This window comes from Ambystoma mexicanum, chromosome 2q (genome assembly GCF_040938575.1).
Source record: "Ambystoma mexicanum isolate Mex_15411 chromosome 2q, UKY_AmexF1_1, whole genome shotgun sequence".
NCBI classification, from domain to species: Eukaryota; Metazoa; Chordata; class Amphibia; order Caudata; family Ambystomatidae; genus Ambystoma; species Ambystoma mexicanum.
This window is the reverse complement of record NC_090924.1, coordinates 1,133,235,268-1,133,261,429: the sequence shown is the minus strand read 5'-3', so window position 1 is coordinate 1,133,261,429 and position 26,162 is coordinate 1,133,235,268. Positions and strand designations below refer to the sequence as shown.

The 26,162-nt window shown below is 43.6% G+C and overlaps 1 long non-coding RNA gene across 2 annotated transcripts in view; it reads left to right on the top strand.

The window, feature by feature from the left end:
* The window catches only part of LOC138569068 (uncharacterized), a 1,405,462-nt gene that overhangs the window by 276,894 nt on the left and 1,102,406 nt on the right, over positions 1–26,162 (top strand). The window lies entirely within an intron of this gene.

Sequence of the window (26,162 nt, the reverse complement as noted above, 5' to 3'; positions counted from 1 at the left end):
TTCCTGTTGTACGACCTTCTTACTAGGTAAATAATTCTCCTTTCTGTCAAGAATGTCTCTGCTATTTAGAAGATTCTATGTGATTTGTAAATTTTTCTGTAGGTCGCCTAACAAGAAGACCGATTTTCTTTGGGACGATTTTAGGTGTCCTCCAAAAAATGAAGAAAAAAAACATTCCCTTGGCCCCCAACACCCTCTCCCACTATGGTAGGATTAACTCAAAATTAGAGGGGTTTACCCCCCAAACCTCCTCTCCCTCTGCCCCCACCACCTGCTGCCCCCCTCCGATACCCCTCTCCCCACCCAAGACTACTCCAATCTAAAAACATAAACAAATACCCAACACAACACACACACACAAACACCCAACACATGCACGTACCCATTCTCCCTCGACACCGCTTCAAAGTCCTGGCATTTTCTTTTAAACAACCTCTTCACTTTGGATCATTTAGAAGGCATGTGTAAAAGTGAACAGTGGAAAAAAGCACCCCATTTTATGGCTTTGTGTTGCTGTTGCAATTGCAGTTTTAATATTGTATCTTTCTACGTGCGTGAAGATCTAATATGTACAAACTCTAAATGATTGTAACACTAAAAGTAACATCCCAAACATAATTGACTCCACTTGATACATATGGATTTGCAACATTGCCCTAGTTTTGCTGCCATCCCGCCGTTATCAATGTGGTGTGCGCAACATGAGTTCCTCGTAATAAAGGGGACCTTTCTTGACCACCTCGACATTTCCTAGCCCTCGGTAAAGGAATCCAGTGTAACAGAGACTTCCCCAGGCTTACAAAAGGGTTGCCAGCAGCAGAAATCAAATGTTGGATTTACCAGGTCATTTTGAGGGAAACAAGAAGCCACAGAGTAGATCTCAGGGGCGAGGGTAGAAAGTGCACATGCATCAGATGCCATTTTGACATCCAAAATGGCAGCTGGCCTGTATGTACAAAAGTGCATGCAGGACACAAAGTCCACTTTCCAAAGCAAATTGAGAGAAATAATTTGTTGAGTCACAAGGCTTCTTTCTTGCACACAAAGTCCAACTCCCAGAAGTTACTGAGATGATTTGTTTTCTGTATAAAATCATGCATGTTTGCACACTGGTATAGATCCAAAGGCAAAATGAGGATTTTCGTTTGCTCAGGGAAACCACTGCATTTTGTGGCAACCATTCCAAATTCCAGAGCTTAATTTGAAACACTTTGATTAATGAAAATTCTACATGATGAGACCTGAATAGACATCCCTGAATACAATGGGGGCAGCTGGGCTACTGAAACTGTCTCCATGGTTGAACTGAGAGAAACTGCTTTACTGAGTGAAAACATAATGCATGGCAGATATGTCCCCTATTCCTGAAGAATTTCAGAAAAATATAGTTGGTCCAAACCAGCTCTGGCACAGTGATTACTCAAAGTCGAGGGACTGCTGAACTTTATTATTTTAGTCTATGGTTTATGTCATTGAGTTTGTCACAAATGGTCTGAGAATAGGATGCCACAGGAATTGACTCAGATGTCTAACTAGCTAAAAGCAGCAAGCTTAACAAACCCATGAAGAAAAGTCCTTGACTATGGAGTCCTTATCTCCAGCACCAGCCAGCATATCGATAGTAAATAAAGAGAAAGCAAGGCAGCAATGATGCCAACCTCTTTTAAAGCCAGAAATCGACCAAGATTGTTTTCCTGATGAGGCACTATATACAGGTCCCTCTCCAAATCTAGATGTAACTCACAAAACTTCTCATCCAGTCAAAAAAACGCACACAAGTCACACACGCTGTTGCAAAGGTATATTTTTCAAAGTACATTGCAAACACACATTTCTATCCCTAGTCTACGGATATAAAATAATAGACACCCATATAAAAAGCCAAATAATGTAAGATAATTTACAATAAAATCCACCAATTTTTGTTTAACTCCTCCCCGAATGATTATATTCTACATACAATGAATTCATTTGTGTACAAGATACACACTTTTAAGGGCTTATTTGTGTCTATTCATAATGCAAAATATGCTTTGATTCAAACCCTGAATTCCTTGCAAGCAATCCTCGTGCTTTGGGAAAAATCTATAAAACATACCCTTGTAGCCAACTAAAAACATCCTTCCTTCACCGGTCCTCCTCATCTATCGTCCCTACATCCTCTGTGGGGTCAGACAGTCCCTTACCATCCCCATTCTTATATAATTTTCAATATGTTAGTTGAGAAATTCTCAGGAGCATGGAGAATTCTCTCAAGTAGTCCTTGCAAGTAAGGGGAAAAGTTTATAAAAAAAATACTTTTTTAGGCCACCTAAAAACACCAGACCTTCAAATATCCTCATCTATGTTTCCCACAGTTCCACCGGGTTTGACCACACACATACCCCCCAAAATTCATTAGAATCACTTTTAAAATTCCCCACAAATGCTCATAAGGGATTATGGTGAATTTTCAGTTTTGTTATGCTCCGTCTCTTTTAAAGCATCATGGGAGCATCATGGGAGATATATAACTGCCCTTTCATTCATACAGCTGTTTGTACTGTCCACTTGAGGAAACATTTGGGACATTTTCCTCAAGGGAAAGCCATTGAAAGCAAACCTTTTTTTGATGACACTACATAACTTGTGAATGGTTGAAAAGTTATAAGCAATAGAATAGTATTTTGTATGTATATTATGTATATTATTATATAGTATGTGTTCTTGTTTATTATTCAAAAGTATATGTTAGTTGTAGGTTTGTGTGAAATTTGGTTTGAGGATGAGAACATGAGTTATGTTACTGTGAGCTAGAGATTTTAGTAGGTGTGGGAGTATGTTTTGAGGTCATTTCATTGAATGTGTTTATTATTGCTAATTATTTCAATTGTAATTCTGCATTTTTAGAGCCTACTGGATGCTTCTTATTATTGTTAGTTGTAACAACATCTATCTATGGAAAATATTTGTTTTTTTTAGGATACTTTCTACCGTAGGCTGGCACCAATTTACACCCCAACTCTACCCCCAATACAACAATTCAACTATGCAATCAAGAACAATAAAGAGTCTGTTTTCATTTGAATAATTCATTTGATTTAAAATATTAAATTAGGATTTAAAGGTGGCCCCATAACTTTCAATGTCAGGGGAGGCATCTGCAAACTTTAAATGAAGACAGGCAGCGTGCCAACTGAAAGGAAAAGTTAACCCGGCTTCAGTTGTCTTGTTAATGTTTAAATTCTAATTAGCACAAAATTCCATACATAGAAAAAACAAATATGAATGACCATTCCAGTCAATACAATAAACACAATATTCCACAAAGTACACATACAAATAGACATTGGTTGTTTGATTAAAAAAGGGCATGCAGTGCTTGGAAAAAGGTTTGGAGCCAAACAATTCACTTCGTTTTTTTCAGAAAACATTCACTCCTGTTGGCATCAGAGAAAAATATTTGCTCTAATTCCTGCTTTTCTAAGTCTTATGCCAATTCTAGAGTAAAACGTTGGCACACTATTGGTGCCTAGTTAAGGCACATGTACAATTGAATACATTTGTAGTGTTGAACTGATTGCTATTATTTTAAAACTTGGGTTAAGGAATTCTGTTGAGCTTTGGAATGCAGAGATGGCAGAACCTAAGGTTCAATTCTCAAGAATTAGGCCCACCCTCACAAACAATCACAAAGACTTGGCATTCCATGCTTCAATTTGTAATGCTGTATGGCCTCCAAAAATCCCAAATTGCTGGAGAAAAGCTGTATTTTGGGGCAACAGGTTAGAATTTCAATTTCAGTAATGAATCACAGAGCACATACACTGTGGTGAACTAGAAGAAGAAGACAGACTCAAGGATGACATTTCAAGTGTCTTTATTAAACCAAAAAGAAAATGCTTGTTTATCCCTACTGCTAATTGGGAGTTTGCCTACCTACATAACTAATACTAAGGGTGCTCGTCTGTTGTCAAAATCAAAAGTAGTCATCAGTCCAAAACGAATTACTATCTGGCCATACTGCTATGGAAAAAACAACATAAAAATATAAGTCAAAGCAATAGCCTCTCAGCATAGGCTATGTCCTGCCTAATGTCCTTTGGATCTCTCTCTCTCTCTCTCTCTCTCTCTCTCTCTCTCTCTCTCTCTTTCTCTCTTTCTCTCTCTATCTTTCTCTCTCCCTTTCTCTCTCTCTCACTCTCTCGGGAGAACATTTTTAGTTCATACAAAAATAGTCTTTGGCAAAAAGTGTTCTCAGCTCCCCTGTTAGCTTTTACAGAAATACTTGTAAGTCCCTATATAAATCAACAGTCTCAAGTGCATTACATGGAGGAATGTTTCCCTTGTTCCTTTTCCACCACCATGACCACTTTCTCTCTATTGGTTTTGTTGTATCCTGAACAGAGTGATGGAACCCTCCAGGTTCCTTTTTCTCTATGGTTGTATCAATATCACTTATTTCTCGAGGACTATCCAGGCCCCTCTGGCTTTCAAGTTCCTTTAACCTCTCTGGTTCTGTATGTGCTTCTTGCCAAGATTCAGTACTCAGGTTCCTTGGGCTCATGTAACCCTCCTTGTTAGTTTCTTTCTCTTCATTGGTTTCCTCTTACATTCCTCCACCCTGGGCCACCCTGGTACCTTCTATGTCTTCAAGTGTTCTTCAGCAGGGTGGCATTCTAGCCTGGATTTTGCTGTTTACCCTTCTGAACGTCGTTGCCAGCATGTAAGCCTATGCTTCTCTTCTTCTTACCGATTCAGCAGTCTCTGCAGTCCTCACGTTCCAAGTGGAGGATTCATCCCTCCAGCCTGTCCTTTCCTCGGCATAGTTTCCCGGGTCCCAAACCCACCATGGCTGCAGCATGGTCATGCCACCAGTTAAGACGGTCCTTCTTTCCCCATCTCCTACTTCTCTGTTTCTGTCCTATTTGCAGTCTCTATGGCCCGCATGTTTCAATGGGAGGAGTCCTTCCTCCATTCTACCTTGACTTCCATGTAGTTTCCAGGGTTGCCAGACCCACTATGGCAACAGCATGGGCACAAAACCAGGTGAGATGGTCCTTCCATCCCGTCTCTTACTTGGCTGTATCATCTTTCTCACTTCCAGCCTGCCGACATCTCTGTCTTCTCTCTGTGTCTCTCCACGCTACCCCTGGCTTGACGGTCTAGCATGTCTCTGCCCCTCCAAGACATCTGCACGTCTGTGGATTGCCTCTGAATAGGATTCTTCCTCCTCCGTTCAAGTTCTTTGTCACTTTATTCTAACCGCCGTACTGTCAGTTGCTGAGGTCAAGAGAATGCCAGTATTTCTTTAAACCAATGATGTAAAAGCAATGTCAATATTTTTTGGATGCAAAACAGAAGTCACATCAGTTTTTTATATACCCATATATGTGGACAGAGTATTCTACATAGGGAGATCCTTGTGGGAATGGGAGTCCATGTCCCCTCCCAGTGAGGTCCCTCTTTCCCTGATCCCTAGGGAGGGCCATACTTAGTGGACTCACCTCCCTAGCTTCATAGGGGGTGGCTTCCCACATGGGAAGAAGGGACAAATTGTCCAACTTCGTCACAACACCTTTGTAATATATCTCCCATTCAGTGACACAGCTTGTTAACAGGGTTCCCTGAAATACCTGTAATTGTGATCTGAAATGTAATACATTTTTGGGACATTTGTACAAATACTTTGGCATCATTCTTTTTACTTTCAGTTTGGCTTTCAAAGGTTCGGCACATGTAGGGTCATCAACGAGCTTCAGACAGACCCTCCAGAAAAGTCTTCATTTCCATCTGTCCACCTGCACCCAAAATCACTCTTGCAAAATCTGGTCTGTCTCGGGAAAGGACTCTGCAATCAGCTTCATCTGGAAAAGGTGTTCTGAAGGAGATCTCTCATTAGCTACTTCAACTTGGACCCCAATCTGCAAATATCCTATTGGAGGGGCTCTTGCTTTTCTTTTTGCCAAATCCCTCTATCCTTCCTTTGTGTTTGATTTTAATTACCTAGCAAACACCAACCATGTAGAATGATTTGATGTGGCAATTTTGGATTGGACAGAGCCTTTAATAGGTTCCCTCCATTTTATCACACCAACAAGGTCACACCTTTTGTCTTTTTCTGGCCTAATGTATTTCTCTGTCAAAAGGGAATGTGTTAGCTCTGAGTTAGCCCTCTTCTCAGGAGTGGGGAATGAAATTGGACTGAAAGATATAAATTGTTCTTTTATTCTGTGAATGGACATGTGATATTAATACAAATTATATATTCAGATTTGCAAGCATGTTTTGAATCTAGGGAGATTCTTTGTTTGTGTCACATGCATAATGTATTAGAAAAATGCAAATATATGCATAATTCATCAATTTTATTGTGATTCATGTAGGTCTGCTGAATTCAGAAGATTCTTTTTTTTTCAAATCCGACAGACGGTTCTGAAGTTATAAGTAAAATGTTTTTGCCACTTATCCTCTGTGAATTGTGATGAATGCCAATAATGCTTCTCTTCTCCCCATAATGGAGCCACCTCCATTGAGGCTAGAGAGCTGAGCCCGCTAAGAAAGACTCTCCCTAGGGGTGTGGGCAAGTGGGTCCTCACCTGGTGTGATTCCCCTCTTGGGGCCTGCAATTTCAATAAGGAACTTCCGATCCAGCGTACATTATCTGCCTATATTGGAATCTGAAAGACTGTTCTTGATTCTGATTTTTACCCACTGGATAGTCACAGTTTTTTAATCTCTTTGGCTTCAGGTAATGCTGGAGCTTACCTGAACACCACAGTCAAAGCATGACACACCCCTTTTGTTTGTGGTGATGTACATAAAACCACAAAGGACTTTGAATGGAGAGGAGCGAATCCTACTCATAGGTGAGCCTCTGACTAGAAGACGTCCTGGAGGGGTGGAACCAAATTAGACAGTGGATCCTGCAGTGGTGTGGAGAGCAAGAGTATTGCTTGCCCGAAACTGTAAGACTGGCGCTCTGACCAATCAAGAAGCCAAGCTTGGGAAAGAGACGGAGAAGGAAAAGCAACTAACTCACCTAGTGGAGTGACCATGCGGAAACTGTGGTGGGCCTGAGGCCTGGTAACAAACGCTGAGACCAGATTTCAGGGAGGAACCTGGATCCCAAGCTTTGCACGAGAAGTACATTAGCTGTCCAGATGGGCAGCGGAAGGGAAGTCAATGCTCCCATAGAGGTAACGCTGTTGAAAGGCACAAACAGAGATAGTCTAGCCTGAGGTAGCCACAAGGGTTACGGGAGACGATAAAACCCAAACGGGAAGACACACCACCAAGAGTGAGACAAAGTACAGAACTAGAGAGAAAGAGAACCTGGAGGGTTCTAGTCATTAAATATAAAACAAGAACAGTGTCGAGCACATAGCCGAAACCTCCAGAGATATGATATAATATGGCATTTATAACACGCCTGTACACAAGTGTTTCAAGGCGTGATGAGGCAAGGGGAGGAAACAGAGGGAGGACAAAGACAAACAATCTTACTGGGCCTAGTGACATTGAGATTGCGCATGTGCAGGGTACAGGGGATGAGGGCAAGTGCTGGACATGGGATCAAAACAACAAGTAGTATGGCCAACAGGTGGCAAATGCGAGTGTTAAAAGTGCAGGTGTCTAATAAGTGCATGTAAGGGGACTGTAGGGTTGCAGATACCGACCACAAGTGCAGGGGTTACCAGGAGGCAGTGCAGGTGTACAGCTGGGCAGTCAGGGACCTGGGCCTGAGTTCAGAGGGTAAACAGGTGACCAGTGCAGTATCAGACAGGTGATCAGCAGGGGGGAGGAAAAGAGAAGGAAGAAGCAAAGAGGAAGGTCTTGAGGTGCTTCTGGAACCAGAGATGGGTCTGCTCAAGTTTCAGAGAGGCAGGGAGGCTGTTCCAGAGGGAGGCGCCAGCCGAAGAAAGGGATCTGCCTCCAACTCATTGCTTGGAGAAGCAAATGACCCTCAAGTATTTGGAGGTGGAGAAGCGAAGAACTTGAGTAGGAAGATATTTCTAAAGAGTGAGTTGGAAGTAATTCAGTCCCAGGTCCCAGAAGGCTTTGTGGACAATGCAGAGGGTCTTGAACTTGATCCTTGCTGCCACTGGGAGCCCATGGAGAGAGTTCAGGGCTGGAGAAATACGATCCCTGGGCTTGAGGCCAAGGACAAGTCTTGCAGTCCTGTTCTGGATGAGTTGTAGAGGATGGAGAGTAGAGGCAGGCAGATTTAGAAAGAGGCTGTTGCAGTAATCCAGCGTAGAGAGAACCAGAGCTCTGGAGACAGTGAGCCTCTGGGGGAAGGTGAGGAAAGGAAGAATACCTCTGAGGAGGTGCAGTTGGTAATTTGACTTCTTAGAGATGTCAGAGATGTGAGGAGAAAATTAGAGTGTGGAGTCGAAGATGTCCCTGAGGTTCTAAGCCTCACAGGTGGGAGGAGGAAGAGGGCCATGAGTGGCCGGCCAGAGAGTGGCAGGAAAGGAAGGTAGAGGTATGCTGATGAGGAGGATCTCCGTCTTACTGGCATTGAGGCAGAGATCATTGGCGGCACACCACTCCTGGATTGCAAACACACAATCTGGGATGAGAGAGGGAGAAGAGGCGGCAGAGAGGAGCCTCAAAGCGAGCCGAGTGTCATCCGCAAAGGGTGCCAGGTATTGGTTGAACAGCCAGGGAGAAAGGTTAGACCCCTGGGGAAACCCACAGGTAGAGAGTGAGATAGAGGAGAGGAAGGACCTAAGTTGGACCTGGGAGGGTCAGTCCAAGAGGGAAGAGGTCAGCCAGGCCAGGGCCTGATCAGTAATACCCAGGTTATCACAGAGCCGGTTGAGCAGGATGGCGGGGTTGAAAGTGTCGAAAGCAGAAGAGAGATAGAGTAAGATGAGTACAGAGGGATGATTGGGATTAAGGTTAGAGAGCAGGTCTTCACGGATATTCAGGATAGCAGTTTCCATACTTCTGGCAGCTCTGAAGCCAGACTGATGGTCATGGAGACAACCAACAGATTCAGTGTGAAGATTAAGCTGTTAGATGGCCAGTTTTTCCAAGAGTTTGCCCAGGGAATGAGTAATGGAGATCGGGCGATAGTTAGCCAGACAGGAGGGGTCGGCTAAGGCTTTCTTGAGAAGAGGGTGCACAAGAGAGTGTTTCAGCGGGGAAAGGAAGGTTCCAGTGGTGAAAGAATGATTGTAGAAGTGGGCCAGGACTGGAGCGAGGGTTTCAATGGGGTCCTTGATGGTTTTGGAAGACCAGGGAAGAATCTGTTTTGACAAGACTTTCATGGATCAGACTTTTCTAGAAACCTCATCAGGGGTGAACAGAGGAAAGGCAGAGAAGGACGGAGGAGAGGCGGCTGCATGGAGGCCAGAGGTAGAGGAGAAAGTAGAGGGAGAAGGAGGAGAGCATGAGAGGCTGGACAATTTGTCCTGGGTTTTAGAGATGAAATGAGAAGGGGTGCAGATGGCATGGGAGGGGACAAGAGAGGTAGAGACTGCAACAGGATTGGCCAGCTCCTTGCAGATTTTTAAAGAATTTGGCTGAGTTGTTAGATGCTGCAGTGATGTGGGCTTTGATGTGAGCTCTCTTCTTAGTGAGGACATAGAGTGAGTATTGCCTCTGGAGCAGGCCAGTTTGTCAGAGAACGCACAGGATGCCAGCCATTCCCTTTCAGCCACCCTACACTTGCGTTTAAGTGTGACAATGTCTGCCAGAGGTGGAGGAGGGGGAGAGAAAGTGGTGGTGAAAGCCTCAACTGACACACACCTCATGGGTCGGATGACCAAGAAGGTGGGTGGCAGTGTGGGGGGGTTGGCTCGACCTGATGGGAAGAGCGAGAAAGATGAGAGGAGAGGAGAAAGTGGTGACTTAAAGAATACTAAAATACAAGTTCCACAGTTTATTTTCTCTTTCATATGACCAAAAAACGTGCAGAATATATTACATTACGTGATTTTGTTTTAATTAAAGCCTGTAACATAGCATGTTTTCCTGTAACTGTGTGTTATCTTTTTCGTATAAATTCCTTGATTCTTCACTGCATTGCCATTCTGAGTTTGCATTATTCATTGAAGGGCATTACATCATTCAATGAAATAATACTCTGCATGATGTTTGTTATGAAGATAAACATATGTGCCGAATGTTGCTGCTTATTTTCTTTATATTTGTGGGGTTGAGTTATTATATATTCCAACAACAGTGCTTATTATGTTTTATGTTTATTAGTTAATATGTGCAAAGCCCTGATGTTTGTATTCCAATTTTGTTTATGATTTAAACATTTTATAGATGGTAACCTTAACTCTTTTTGTAATGGATCGCTGTCTAATTTGTCTGTGAGCTATGTTGACAGATTTGTGTTGGGGGTAGTGTATCATTTTGTGCATTTTGCAGAATAATTTTATGTTCAGAGAATGTTTCACATTTGGTTTTGCCTTTCCTATCCTATTGCGAATGTACAGCAGCCCTAATGTCAGTGGCTGAAGATGTGTTTGTGTGTTGTGCTGTGAAATGACATTGCCAGTGCAGCTGTGAGTACAATGGATTAACGGTACGAGTTTGTGAGGCAGTTATGTATAAATGAGCCACAGGCTTCTAATACATGTTCATGGAAGGCTCATGTTTGTTCAGTAGCATAATGTATGCATGGCTGTTTTCATGTTAACAGAGCTGTGGCTTGCAGCCTGTGTACTTTCAAGGGCTTTCCAGATCGCTCTCTATGCCTTGTGAAAGTTATACAGCAGTGTCCAATTTGGGAATCCAGTATCCGTGAGTTATTTGTAGCCACACGTTTGAAATAAATTGGAGACCGGGTTGTATTTTGAATAAAAATGCATTGTAGTTCTCGATTGATATTCAATGTCAAAGAAGCAACAGTCTTTGTCTAATGAAACTATCCCTGCAGACTACTTTATCATCTTGACGTTAATGTGATTTGTAAATATAGAAATATTTAAAAGATTGTGTGGATATCATTCTAATGTAATCATACAAAATGTTCTTAGGCGTTTTGACGAAAGGTACAATTTAAAAGTAATACAGTCAGGCTACATGTTTGATGTGATGCATAGTTTGTGAGTTGGATATGTCTTAAAATTCAAGATAGGTCTTCATATGAGGCAGGGGCTGCCTCAATACTCCTTTTCAATGTAATGTACAATGCAATCTGAGCCGTTTATACATTACGATGGGAAGAACTAATGTATAGCCGTCATACTGGCCGTGGGATGCGACATTGTCTTCTGAAGGCATTGCTAGAACACCTGCAATTAACCCTGAATCCCTTTTAGAGGGAGGAGCTGGAGGATGGGCCTATGCATCTTTTGACCCAGCTGCCATGTTTCCTAGAGAAGCCTTGGGAAGTTGCCATTAATGATACCAGAAGCCACCCCAATCTGCCACCTGGATGTTTCCAACTCTCTAGTGCTCTGCTCGATTCCTGGTAACACGTTAGCTTTGCAACTTGACCTGGACTGATCTCTGAGTCTAGGGCAAAACTCAATCAGTTGTACCAGGACTGTCAAAGGTTAGAAAAAGCGGCAATCCTAGGCCTAACATTTCAGAGGCAGGGATAGTTCCCCTCACACTTGTAGTTTTGTTTAGACATGGGGCCTCATTACGAGAATGGGGGTATCCATAGTGCTATTAGCTCCATGGCTGCCTCCGTTCTGGGCTCCATTACCGGGTTCCTGCAATGGGGATTTACCGGGTTACTCCGACATAGGAAGACCCGGTAATTCCTCCTTGCAGGAACCCATCCCCATTCCCATTGAGCCCCTATAGGGCTCAATGGGAATGGGGAGGGAGGTAATAACGGGCAGATTACATCTGGCCCGTTATTGCCTCCCTCTTCCCCTCGCGGGACCCGGAAGGCACGCTTGGTTTTACCAGGCGTGCGATCTGGGTCCCGCGATGGGAAGCTCGTAATCCGCGCTCCCGTAATGAAGGGGGCCGGTCCCGTACCGACCCCCTTCATTACGGGAGCTCCAGCCTTATAATGAGGCCCATGATGTATGATATACTACATGCTCCTTCGGGTAACCAAAACAGTGCTGCTACGAAGGAGGAAAGTGTGTACCCCGAATCAAAGCACCAAGAGGGTGCCTGACTGCAAGTGCACTTTACCAGCTTCTGCGGGGAGACACAAGGCAAGTCCTTCCCTACATAAGCTTCTGGTACCTGCATTTCCAGGATGGAGAGTCCCTGGCCTTGGTGGATGCATTCCAGTAGAAAAGTGTGAGGTCTACTTATTTTTCTCAGCCCCACCCCTTGCGGACCATGAATCACTTTAACACAATCCTGGAGACAGTCTGCACAGCCGCCCTGCAACGGTCTATTATTTCCACTTTTTCTCTGGGATCACAAATGAGCCCAGCCAGGAAGAAAGGTGTGCCACTACCTTATAAATGAGTGACCTATTGCTAAACCGTGAGTGACATTCATGAATAGCGTACACAGTAAACTAAATTACCTCAACGGACTATCAATTTCTTAAGTTATGACACATTGAGATTAAATGAGTTACTGTACTAAAAGGTTTAAAATAGTCACACTTATTTTTTTGTTCTTCTCGAATCCTGTATTTTGTTATTTCACAAGGTTCACAAATCTTGATCTATAAGTAAGTGTGATTTTTCTTTAGAAAAGCATAATTACAAAAAGAAGGCGCAAATAGAACAAAGTAGCAAGTAAAACTATATCTTGTCAACAAGACAGCGTTTGAATGCATGGGACTATCCTGTGAATTGCAATCATTTCCTCCTGTGAGCTGGCAGTTTCAAGCCTCCCCTCAGGCCTGGAAGAATTTGATGAAGTCCAAGATTGACCTACACATTAACAAAAAAGGCCTATTTTATTTGATTTGATTTATTTATAATCGTGCACCTGCTAAATTAATCGTATCTGGGCGCCGATGTTTTAGATGATTGTAAATCCTCTGTCTGTAGGACACTTATCCATTAGGAAGTTTCACATATCAGAACTAGGCTTGGAATATAACAGTTATCAGAAAAGACAGGTCTTCCCTGCCTTTCGGAACGAGATAAGAGTTTTGTGTTCTCCGATAACTCTCAGGAGGCTATTCCAAGGTTTTGGACCGTAAACTCTGAATCTTCAGTCCCCTTTATTCAGGTATCTAGAATGTGGCACTTGTAGCAACATCTTACCGCATGAGCATAGTTAGCCACTTGGAATATAAGTCTTGATTTTATCCACCAGATAACGTGGTGCTGGCTGGTTCACGCATTGGAACATGAAACAAAGCATTTTAAAACCTATGCGTTCCTTCACAGCTAGCCAATGTAAAGATTAGAAATAGGGGAAGATTTTGCCACCCCGAAAACCAATCTAACTGCTGCATAGCTGTTGTTTTCTCAGCCTAGCTTACGTTTTCTTTTATTAATCTATAAGATGCCCACTATGGACATGTTCACTTCGCGCCCCCCAAACTGCTCTTTGCATAGATGTTTTTGGCTGAGGGGTGTATATCAGATAGGCCAACCCATCCATATTTTTATCAAGGCACTGGCTGCCCAAACTCATCCTCGGGCTTCCTACCACCATGAAATTACTTTCTTGGCACTGTACTCTTGACAGCAAACAGTGTCTAATCACACTCACTTTCCTGAACGCGCCTGGTCCTCTACCTAAGTAGATAAGAAGGGATACCTCCCTTGGTATGTCAGCTGTATGTTCCTAGACAGTTTTAGAAGTTTAGAGTGAGGGAACATCTCTTTGTTAATGGACTTCACCTCACAACTAATTACAAATTCCAATATTCTGTGACATTTGTCAAGCTCAGAGTGTTTTTATGTTATATTAGGGTATGCAAGCTGATCATGTTAACCACTGGAGCCTAGCTTCTTGACACTTGATTGTAAGACCACTGTCTGCTTAGGGAAAAGATGGCTTCAAGTTCTCTTCAAGAGATGAGTGCCTGAGATGGTGTGCATAGGAAGAGGAAGTAGTTCCATAGCGTGGAAGCAATGCAATATAAGCATCTGCCCCCACAGATTGTCTTCCTTAATCAAGAAAAGGTGCACAATAAAGCATTAGCTATCTTCAGACAGGCACATGGAGTGTAGTAAAGAAGTTCATTTGGGAGCATTGGTGATTTTGGCTGGATCCTGAAGGATTGCATGCTTGCATGACAAAGTGAATGATGTCATGAATGGTATGATGCACGGATCCCCGGACATATCAGAGATGTGCATTTTCCCTGAGTGCCAGCTAATCCTGAGAGCTGAATACATGGATGCCCTGGTGGAGCTATTACCACAGTGTGATGATGAGGCCTGATTGTAACCTGTGACTGCAGAATCTAGGAATACACTTACAGTATGATCTTGACTGCAACTGGCTCCAGCCTCATCCCTGCAGTATGCAACTTTACTGAAATATAACAATTTGGTGATGAGGCGACCTAATCAAGACAGCTGAGTTATCTGCAGAGACGCCTTACTGCCACACCACCAGGCACACATGCTGTATGCCAATCTACAAACACAGCTGAATTGCAATGTTGCCTCTTGGGCAAGTGTTATGGGGTGCCGTGTAGGGGCGGTAACCCTCCTACTCGCATACATGACATCACGACAGGAGCCTGTGCGTTGTTGTGCTAAGTGGCGCACTGGAAACAGCGCACCCCTTTTATTGAGCTCATGACGTGGCCGTTCCTCTCCCCCAGGAGGGAGTTCTTTTCTGTAGCTCAGTTTCTGACCACATGGCGTGCTCACTACAAGCACACACCGGGGGCTCCGGGAGTGCACCTGCAAGAAACGGGACCTCGTTGGGGGGACGGCAGTCATCAGCAAGTCTGACAGTCTTCTGGAGATCTGCAGGGAGGATCTGGTTGGTATCGGGGAAGCCCACACCCAATAGGGCTCGATGGCCCTGGGTGCCGTGTCAGTTCCGGTCGGAGCAAGCTTTGCCATGCCGGCAGCATGACAGGGGTAGTCTGAGCCACTTGAGGTTCTGCATTGGCAGGGCGCCGCAACCCACCTATGTTGCCATTGTTAGGGGCCGCCGCGTAGTGCCGGCACCCCTCCTGCTCACATGCATGACATCACAACAAAAGCCTGTGAGTTGCTGTGCTAACTGGCACACAGGAAGCCATGCACCCCTTTTATTGAGCTCATGACGTGGCGTCCCACATGTGACCAGCACCTGGCAGTGCCCAAGCCCTGGGTGGGGCCGTAAATCATTACAGCCAGCCAGGTTAGGTTTTAACGGCAAATTATTTGTGAAGGGACTGGAGCTTTCTATGATGCTCCACTGAAGATGTAATAGCATGGCATACACAAATGCGCCCCCAAGAGACAACGCCCTTCAGCTAGAGCGAACCAGAGCCGGGCTCAGATCAGCCTATAAGGCAATAGGCCCATGGCCGAAACAAACATGTGAAATGCTGGTGTGGGTCCGTTTTTGGCCAATGTGGCCCAGTTTGATGAGTTACTTTACTATGCGGATAATAGTTTTGACCAGTGTTGCTGAATACATTCTTTAAAATGTACATTTTGCATCACATGTCATCAAAAAACTCCCCCTTGGGTACTATTCAAACAGTGTCACAAAAGGAATGAATTGCCATTTGCAATTGTGGGCCCCTTTTTAATTGGTGCCAGAGACAGTTTTATGGCCCAGTCCGACCCTGCACCGAGCACGGATTTAGCACTGCTTTGTTCTGCTGCAGCCACAGGAGATGGCCACGTGCTCCACCACGCGGCAGACTTTCCCATTAAAGACCCTTTCAACTTCAGTTCTTGTGTGAAGAGTTGTATATAATTGACGTTTCCGACACTTGCTTGTGCTACTTTCTGTCGTACATGCTTCAGGCAACGCAACTGCTGCATCAGAGTGAAGGGGCACATGTGATCGGTCATCACAATGAACTTGTGTATGTTTAGCTGTACGTTCCTGGCCCGAATCAGTAACCAAACCATCGGTGCTGCCAGTGCAATAACTAGCAGCATTGATAGCAGGTCCAATACTAGCCTCATTGTTTCAGTCATGCTCGAGTGTCATGGTTCCTGCTCACTCCCGCCCGCGTTTCATTCGCACAAGCCGTTTATTTTGGACTTTGTATCTGCATTGACAACACATTTTTCTCTCATTAAATTACTGTGTTTTTTTAATCAAATGAATAACCAGTGTGTTGTTGACATTTATAATTTATGAGAGTTATAATTATTTTGAGCAAAAGTATGGCGAACCGTCTTATGACGGGAGAGTAATAGTGTGCAGGGGACGGGAGGGTGCCCATTTTTGGATCCTCTTCTCTGCTCTACATATTTGTGTTAGTGGTCCTATGCCAGGTCCACTTTTCCTCCCCTGCACCTTAAATATTTTGCGAATAACTTTATAGATACAGATTGAAAACTTTAATATAAGAATTTTGGAGTGCACCAACAATCTCCTTTCCAGCCCATTCGCACAAGCAAACAATGGATGCTTTGCTGATTAATAATAGTATTTACTTTAGTTCTCACTTTTTAAAGTTGTCTCTCCTTGGCTTAAATCACCCAGACAAATTACCACGTGCTCCCTTTTTTGGGATATTGGTCACTCCCCTTTTTTAAGTGGGCGCAGGCAGGATTCTGTTAGACACCCTACTCCAGGTTTTTGTCTGGCGGAACCGTTCGGTGATGGCACAAAGTGGTACACTCACGTCACTAGACAGTCTCCTCTGGTGCCATTTGCTGGAGGGACCCTTGGGTGACAATGGCAAGTGATGCATACTTTACTTTCACTAACTTCTCTGGCTCCGCTGTGCAAACACTTTTACTGCCCCCACACAAATGGGCCTCAAGTGCATTAAGAGAGAGGAAGGGGCCACACCTTAGTTGGGCTTCATGCTGGTCACCATGTTTTCTCTATCCTGCCTTGGCCCGTTGGTGTTGGAGGGCCGGAGAATCCCTACTCGTTTCCAGTGGTGCTGTGCTCCATGGCCACTCTTAAGAGAAGTATGCAGAGAAATGCACTCTTCCTATCATCTACTGACTGATGCCTCGGTGCCCCCTGGTGCCCAACCTGCATCAAAAAACTAAGGAGGCATGAAGGTATCAATAACAATGAAAGAAGAGTCCATTTATTTAAACAGATTTCATTTTCAAGCTGCCTCAGCTGGCTTCTGAATTAGAAGCCAATAATTATAGAGATGATACATATATAAAAGACAACACAATATATTTCACAATCATCATAAAGTGCAATGTGCTTAAATAGCCATCGTTGTATCCCAAATAGTGTTCTTGACACGTAATGTGCAAATGATGCAACCACCACCTGATCAATAAAGAAAAATGAATTTCCAAATTGATTCACAAACTAATACATAAAAATTGCTGAAGCACCTAAATGATAAACACATTCAAACAAGCAAATTCAATTATGCTGTAGCCATGAAGCATATGTAATTATGCGGCAGTTTACTAGGTGAGACAATACTAAGGTAAACTAAAATTGTTTTCAGATGTATCATGAGCTCTATAGAAGGGTCTCCTATTTTTCCCTTCTTCCTAGTTTCAACATTTCCCAATGTATGTGTGGTCATGTCTTCGTCAGGACTGGCTGCCCAGGCTAGTGACTTCTGGAAGTGCGTGGGTAATATTGCTCAAGGAAGTCACGCAATAAAACAGCATCTCCAAGCATCGGTCGTTTATGCCATACGCATTACCGGACAGAGTGTTGCGTCTTTTACCTTGAACTGTATATGATTTTTGTGTGTGTGTAACCTTATGGTGTTGTCTTCCCTTTCTCCCTTCCCTAGTGTTCTTCTTGGTGTGCAAGGAAGCTTCATGGATTGTCTCCTGAATGACCGCAGGCTCAAATGGTAGAGTGAAAGGTGTCGGGAATGGGATTATTCACGGAACCCTGCACATGTGGGAGGTATATTTGTTCCATGAGAGTAGAGTGAATGCATGTGCAGTGGGTGGTGCTACTATTAAGATTATAATCTGATGAAGAGACCGGGTTGTAACCTGAATTAACCTAGTATTGATCTTCACTGCAACTGGGCCCGATGCATCTCTACATCAGGCAACTTGTCTCCATGTGGCCTGCTGAGTTAAACCGCTAACGTAACAGTACTCAATGAAAGGCCACAGGGACCTAGTGCAGCATGTCTAGTAGGATGTAGCCCAGCCAGTAGCCATGCAAATTAGCCCAGTGTACATAGTCCAGAAAAAAAATAATATTGGGCAAATCACCCCAAAATCTCAGGGAGGATAGCATATAGAGGTGATTATTCTTCTCACTATTGAAGTAGTCAGTGTCAATCAGACTACGTTCTTAGTTCTTACATGTTGGCAGTCTTCCGACATTTGCCAAGATCCAACGGCTATAATGGATTTTAAAGCCATAGCGTGGATCCAAAAAATATCACCTCAGCTTTTGTGGGGTTCGGTTTTAATCTATTTGTACTCATCCCCCAATGAATGGCTATCGGCAGAAAGGGAGAGAGAGGTTTGTTTGACACTTCAGCAGTATCGCCCATATGGCTAACGGTCTTAATGATGAGCACAATGGGCTGGAGATATACAGTTAAAAATCATTTATAGGGTTCAAAACCCCGGAAGCACTCCACTAATTCTTAACATAAATCTGAAGTCGAAGGTGGCAGATAGAAGGGGGAATGCTCAGAGGTTGTCGAGAAGGAACAGCCCCATTAAAGATGTCTCCCTATGATCCCTGACGGATAGAGATGGTCAACTAGAATTATTTGGTTGTCTGCATCGAAAAATGCCATTATATCTCTGTTACAATCGTCCGTCCTACTCCCTCCTGCAATCGCCCTGCTTCACTGCACACTCAGCAACACTCCGAAATGAACACATGGGAAACCAGAGGTAGAAGGGTATTTGCATATAATGAAAGCATGTATCCAAACCACCTGGGTGGACTGCTCTGCTCCTCCAAGCCGGCAACATCCTTATATACAGTTTAGGTGGCTATTCCATTCCTAAACAACATTACTCATGTCAAAAGGGATGCCTGCGGCCTGAATCCGGGCCCATGTATGGAGTGTAGCAATCAGAACGCAAGCAATAAAAGTGTTCAAGTTCTTATATTGGCCTGTTTCCGAGCACAGGGAAATGTGGCCTTGGGTTCTGGTTATAGCTTGTTAGGTCCTGTGCGATCTGTGTACATTCTCTCAGAAATTAAATGGGTTTCCATCCCTGGAGGCATGATGGTCACGCATTCCACAGTCACAGTGACCTTGCCGGTGCCAGATCCCATCTCCTTCTACGCAGAGGCCTCCGAGAAAATATAAAAAACACATAATTAGATCATGTAACAATCTCTACCTAGCCCTGTGATAAATTTCAATCTCTCTGATTCATATTCTGCTCTCAGACTATGCCTGAAGCTATGATAGCCCCATTCCCTCTATGAGCCGGAGATGCAATTGCGCATTACATGGACATTTAACGGTTGCAGGGTCTGATGGCACAAGGGCATTTGTTCAGTAGTCCGAGTACTCATGCTAAACTCACCTGGTACAGTCCATTAAGCCAGGGACATTTTGAATATGATTGTGTGGTGCTTTGCTGCAGACAGATGGCTGCCCAGGCCTGAAATATACTTGCTGGTGAAGAATCTAGCCTGAGCTAAACAGTTGCCATTGGAGATAAGGGCCTAAAACCATCATTCGTTACAAGGACAAAAGGGGCCAAGTATCATCCAGCGCATGCATGTCGTGATTCCGGCATCTCCCCGATGTCTTCTCCAGACATTCTAATTCAATGGCGATGCTGTGACATATATTATGCTCCTTGGCAACACATAAGGCTGTCTATATAATAGCAGGGATTACGCATGTGCTGCACTAAGCACCTGTGGACATCATACACTTGTTCAGGATTCGAAAAAAGGTTCTTTTGAGAAGGGCACTGCCCGGGATGAGACCATTCTTTAGTGAACAAAACAAGCAGAAGTTAAAACGGATTTTCTTTCTCTTAAAATCTCAAACAGTCATTGGAGATTATTGTACAAAATGATTTTCTTGCCCCACTTTTTAAATAAAAGACTGATAGTTGCACCACTAGAAAAACTCCCCTGGAACCAGAGGCTGAAGAGAGTGAGAACAGCATTCTACTTTATCACCAATTTCAGCAGTGGAACAGTCCAGTTAAAAACACACTGCTTCATTTTAACAGTGTTTAGCCAGTGTTTAACAGTGTTTAGACATGCTGAAATCTGCTTTACCATGTATTCAGGAAGCCGGGATGACAGTCCAACCTGGATGGCTGGCTTCATTTCAGCCAGATGCAGGTGGAGGTGGCCCATGTCACATTCCCAACAATGGATCCATCCTCCCACCCCATCTCCTCCACCTGATTTTGGGAAAACATGTAAGGTTGTTATTGCAGGATAAATGTTTAGATGCTAGTTACAGGGCATGGTCATGCTACTTTAATGTCGGGTGGCTACGTGGAACTGTCCCTTCATGCCAATGGGCAGGTGTGCAGTTGTAATAGGATCCTTAGTCGCTAGTTGCTAGGGACTTTTATTAGTGGACTGAAGGTGACCTAAAACTGATGGGTTTCAGGGCACAGGAAAAGTGATCATGTCCGAGCTGCTCGCAGGAACCTGCTGTGGTTTCCAGTAGAGTGGAGAATTCGGCTTAACATTCTCTGCATCATCTTCAAATGCATTCATGGGGCTGTTCCTCAGGAGAGCTTTACATGGTGCTGTGGGATACATTTACCCACTCAGCAGAATTCCTCTCCATCTCCAAGCTGCATTTCAGCAATTACCAGCAGAATGGCTGCGCTGGCTCCTTTGAGCACCTTTGCCTCGCATCAAAACTGCGTTTTGCAGCTACAAAATGATGGCTGCACTGTCTTGCCAAACCCCTATTGGGCAAGATAAAACAGGGAGCACACTGAGAAAGGCTGCCAGTATGTTTCTTACATGCACCAAGGAAGAAAATTGAAAAGCAGCACTGCTTTGCTAGTAGCCCAAAATTTCCCATTGAAAAAGGAAATAGTTTACATTTAAAATTATGCCGTTCTGATGCTCTTTTCATTTGTTTAACATAACACTGCTTTTATCAGTGAGACCCTGCTATGCACATCCATATTCAGATTTTGCTACAGCAGAAGAGAGCATTATCACTGAATGACAGGCTGTGGCAGGCAAGATCTGGGAAATCACCTGAAACTTTACTCTCAGCCGTATGGAAAAACGCTTGACTTTTGCTATAAAGTGTCAAAAATAAACCCTTCAAAAGAAACCCTAGCTTTGTTCACATGTAAATTTCAGTGGACACTTGCCTTCAACATAATGCTGGGTAACAGAAACTGACCAGGGCTGCAAACAATGTTTGGAATGCAGATGGGAGAGAAAACCGAATTTGAAGGGGACATCCCAGCAGAATTCACCACGTGTCAGAATGTGCTTTTGCAAAAGAGAAAAATGCCTGTTTTAAAAGTACAATGTGATTAAGGCCCTCTCCTTGCCTAGAAATGTAAAGAGGGTTTGGGTAAAATCTGGTTAATGTTTTATTTTAACAGACTTGCTTTTGATTCTGAACAAAATAAAATAAAATAAATAATTAAATGCATTGGCTGGACTGTGGAACCAGTCAAACAGGCATCCTGCTCAGTTTACATGGACATTTGTGTGCTGACAACAGGAGGGGCCTCCTCCCAAAAGGAGCCACAAAGGGATTTTTGGGACACATACGTGTTACTTTCTGCCCTTGAAAACTTTTAATGGCCAAGAGGAAGAATATCACACCCCCATCAAACTTCTGTCTGGGCTTCAGCTGGAGACAATAGATTCTGGGACACCTACGTGTTACTTTTGGAAGTGACACCTACCAGTCACTCAAACTGGGGAAACTTCAGGGCAGCCCTGGGCTAAACTGACATTTGGTGGTAGCCTGGAAAAAAGTGTTCCCAGTTGGAGGACAAAGGCCAGCCCATTTTGGCTCAAAGACTATTTAATGAATAAACTTTAAAGACTGTTAATTCTATAACCGGACAAAGCAGTAATGTAAAAGTCTTACAGTTTAAAGGTAATTTTCGTGGCTTTCAAACAAGATATTGTGGCTGTCCATTGCATGTATGGGACGTAAACGCCAGGAGAATGTGAATCATCGGAAAAGTACATATGAGGGAACGTTAAACATTAATGGAAATGTGCCCTTTTATAATATGTATACATGCTTAAAATTGTGGGATTTTGGGTGAAGCGGTTCCCACCAAAAACCACAAAAAACTATTATAAGGGCGAAATAATGTCGTACAGACCTGGGAGTGGGAACACCATGCTCTGTATGAAATATGCAATCTGCCTATATAATTTGCAAAAGTGCCACAACTGTATCAATGTGTGATTTATGTCATAATTGATTTTGTGCAAAAAAGGACTGTGGGATGGCTTTGCACCTCATAAAAACACAACCCCATAAACTGAGTTCCCTCCTGGAGGAGGCGACCAACATAGACTGACCTATCCGGTTCTTTGCGGTAGGTGTAGCTTAGTCCTGCCCAACAATAAATCCTGTGAGTCATCCGCCTTATAAAAAGGGGAAGCTGACAAAGCAGGGGGCTCTTCTGAATTTTTCAGCACCTGCGTATCCAGACATTCCAGATCCACCCTGCAGATTCCAGACTCCACTGCCAGAAAAGGGATAGTTGGTTCAGGCCCTCCTATCCAGGCAGAACCACCCTTTATAACTAAACCCCATAAAAAAATCCCACTAATTCAGGGATAAGAGAGAAAAGCTGTGGCACCCTTTTGAGAGTATCATGTGACCAGACCGGCTTTTTGCCCACTACCTGCATGCCCGCTGTACCCTTGTGATCCGATGACCAGACAGGCCCAACTGTTGTTCTGCTAGGAGAGTCCGCCACCTTGCTGTGATCAGAGCCTTTGAGTCCAGAACCCGGTTGACTGTCCCAAATCCCAAACTCAAGTGTAGATTGTGAGTATTTCCCCATCCCATAGAAACACATAGCCTACCCCATCTTGATACTTTGTCTTTGTTCCACTCTCTGAGTAATCCTATCCATAACTTTATAATTTGTTTAAAACTGTCAGAATTCTTTGTGCATCCTGTCCTTGATTTCTAAGTGTTAGCGCCATTCTTCCATTCACTACTGTCTTGTAGGTCTTTAGCAATATTTGGATTAAATAAATTAATTCTCCCTAGAGAAAAGGGACACACTGCGTGAAGAGTTACAACTGCAGCATAACTTTTATATTCACGGGTGACGTTCCTCTTTTCTAGCCATTAAATTTAGTGTAAGTGAAATTTGTCTTTTTCTTTCCAAGCGTTTTTTCCTAACTGCTTTATTTTACCAAAACCGAATCTCTTTCCACATTGAAAATCTCATCCAGGTATTCAGCTATAGTGACTCTTTCACTTCGATACTGTTCCTGTGATGTGCATCTATCACCCAGCCTAAAAATCACATTCTGATTCTGTCTATCTCACCTGTTTATTTTTTTTAATTTTTTTTTTAACGTTTTGAAATTTAAAACTGAAAAAGTGTAAAATGCAACTTTTCAACGTGTGATTTGGCTGCACTGTGGTTTTACTTTCAAGTTGCTTTCTGAGCTGTATGCCCTTTGTCAATACCTTGCCTTGAAGTTGCTAGTGATATTACATCCTGATACTGTGATAAATCATATTTCCCTCCTTGATTCAACTGCACATTAATTTAATTGTTTTGCAATTCCGACTGTCATTTTATGTGGATTTTGATTCTGTTTGCTGCATAGTATCCCTGACTCCTTGCGGCTCCTTCCTATCCACTCAAAATTCGATTAATTGGGGTTTGAGGGAACATTGCAAGGGGAAATCTCAACTCAGGTGCTATCTACGCGAACAGAAAGAGTGCCCCTATTCATTTGGGCTTTGGATATGTTCTTGTGGAAGGGTCAACCAAGTGTATTTCATTAGTTTACATTGTAATTATCACCCCATTGGAGATTGCTGCCCAATATTCAAACTGTGTGATTTTTTTTTAACTTAAAATAAATAAATATTTTATTCTCACCAACCGGCCTGGTTCATGGCCCATTGTGACCTAGGATATTTGTAAAAGGGGGTGTGATATGGGTTGGGTGCCAGCTTAATTTGAATTCATAGAAAATAAAGAAAAAAGTATTCTAATTGAGCGCTACATCCTGGTCTAAGGGCAAGAGTCCTGATTCAGTGTGTGACCCCCGGAATCTTTTACAGTACATCCCGGGAAGGAACCTCTGATTTATGGCGGATCACAGACTATTACACCCGGGGAAGAGCGCTGATCCAATTAGGTGGCTGGAAATACAGGCAAAAACTCCCAGTGTCCTTGCGCGTTCCACCAGCCACTTGAGTGCCCCTTCGCTGGCATCTATGCATTTTTCCCTTGGTGCTTCAGCTCCCGACCCCTCATCTGCCCTGAATCCCAGCGGCCCCTTATGTCATCTGCAGCCTGTCTCCATGCCTACTGACTTAACTGGAGGCACATGGCTTCACGTTCCTGATGTGGCACTCCTTCGCTGTGCAAAGCCACCATAGAAATAGAAGAGAGAGTGAGTCATTTTTCTCTTTGCCATGGTGGGGGCAACCTTGTTTTTTATGGGAATTGGGCATGCGGAGCATGTACAGAGAGCCCATCTCCCCGCCCACATTTTTTAAAAACTATTTGCACCTCGGACAGAGCTCTGGGGTACAAATAGCAAACACTCCTTTGTCCAAGGGCATACAGAGCCAGTAATGGCCCTTGGCCTTTGCTGAGTCCCTTGTCTCTGTACGGACCCAACCTTTGGAATAAAATTACCAAATTATATTCATGGCAGCATATATATTTCTGGTTTAAGACCCCCGTTGAAGCAGCATCTGCTGAGATAGGTGATAGGTATGGGTTCCAGCTGGTAGAGAGGTTTATGATCTATAAAGTTTCCAAATGGATGACTGAGGCAAAGAAATAAAAAAAAAGAGGGAGCTCTTGCCTTTGCCAGTTCCATCCATTTGGCTGTTAATTTATGATGCCGAAACTCCTTGACACATGAGTTGTACGTTGCTCTTGTCAACCCTGCATGTTACTGCTTCTTTACAAACGTATCGGTCTGATAGTTTGGGCCACATTGCATGTGTAGTGGTAATGTTATTTAAATTAATTAATTAACCTTTTATTACTCATTTAACATACAAGATGAGTGTCTAAGAGCAGAACCGGGGATGGAACCTGTATTTGTCTGTGTTGTCTTGCTTCCGAGGTAAACGCATTGTTCTTGACCGGGATTCGAACCTGCGTTTCCGACCATCATCTTGCTTCGAAGACCAACCCGACGCCCCTGTGCTACCCTCCCATTGTGCTCTGTGGTACATGGTTATTTAAGCCCTGCAGCACGTGTTATGTTGTCTCTTGCCGTAAACATCCAATGTTATCCCAACCTGTATTTAGGTGCTATTTTAGATATAAGAGTTTTAGCGTTGCGGCCGTACATGCCATGAAAGCCTGTCTTTTCTCCCTGTATCTATACATTGATATACACGTTGCAAGGCTTCGGGGTTCTTACCGATCCGATCGTTCGCTGTTTCTGTAAATGAGCCCGGGTTATTTCCAAGTACTGCTCTTGCTGGTTTTGCTTTTTAGCAGATGATGGATTGGTTTTCCGCCTCATGGCAACGTGCTAAGTGCTTCTGTAAGTAAATCCTTCATGGCAATAATGTAAACTCGTGGTCTGAAAAGAAATTCATAAAACATTAACCCCTTGCCAGGCAAAAGTGCCACGAGGGTAGACTGATGAATAACCACAGTAGCTTATGTGTCCCATTAAATACATGCTTGCAAGCAGTGTCCCTCTGTGTCCGTATTTTCAATGCAGTCCAGTTCACCCTATTCTTGTGCGCATATACTGTCACCTCTGGTTCTGCCAACCGGTGGCCATCGTGAGGAGATCCAGGCCATGGGAATATGGATCGATACCCATTATGGGCTGTAGTTTCAGGCACTGTGATCCATCCCGTTCCATCAATGTTACTGTAAAATATCATTATCCAACTGCACAGTGCAAGTGGCAGTCAGAACAGGATCTGCCGCGGCCGTCTCTTAAACCGCCGCGTAAAGGCAATTTTTCGTCTGCCCTGTTCCTAACTTGAATTGCTCCCAGACCTGAAATCTTCAGAGCTGTCTGGGAGGTTACAGATCAGTTGAATTATGAATGAAGTCTGAACCGTTTTAGAA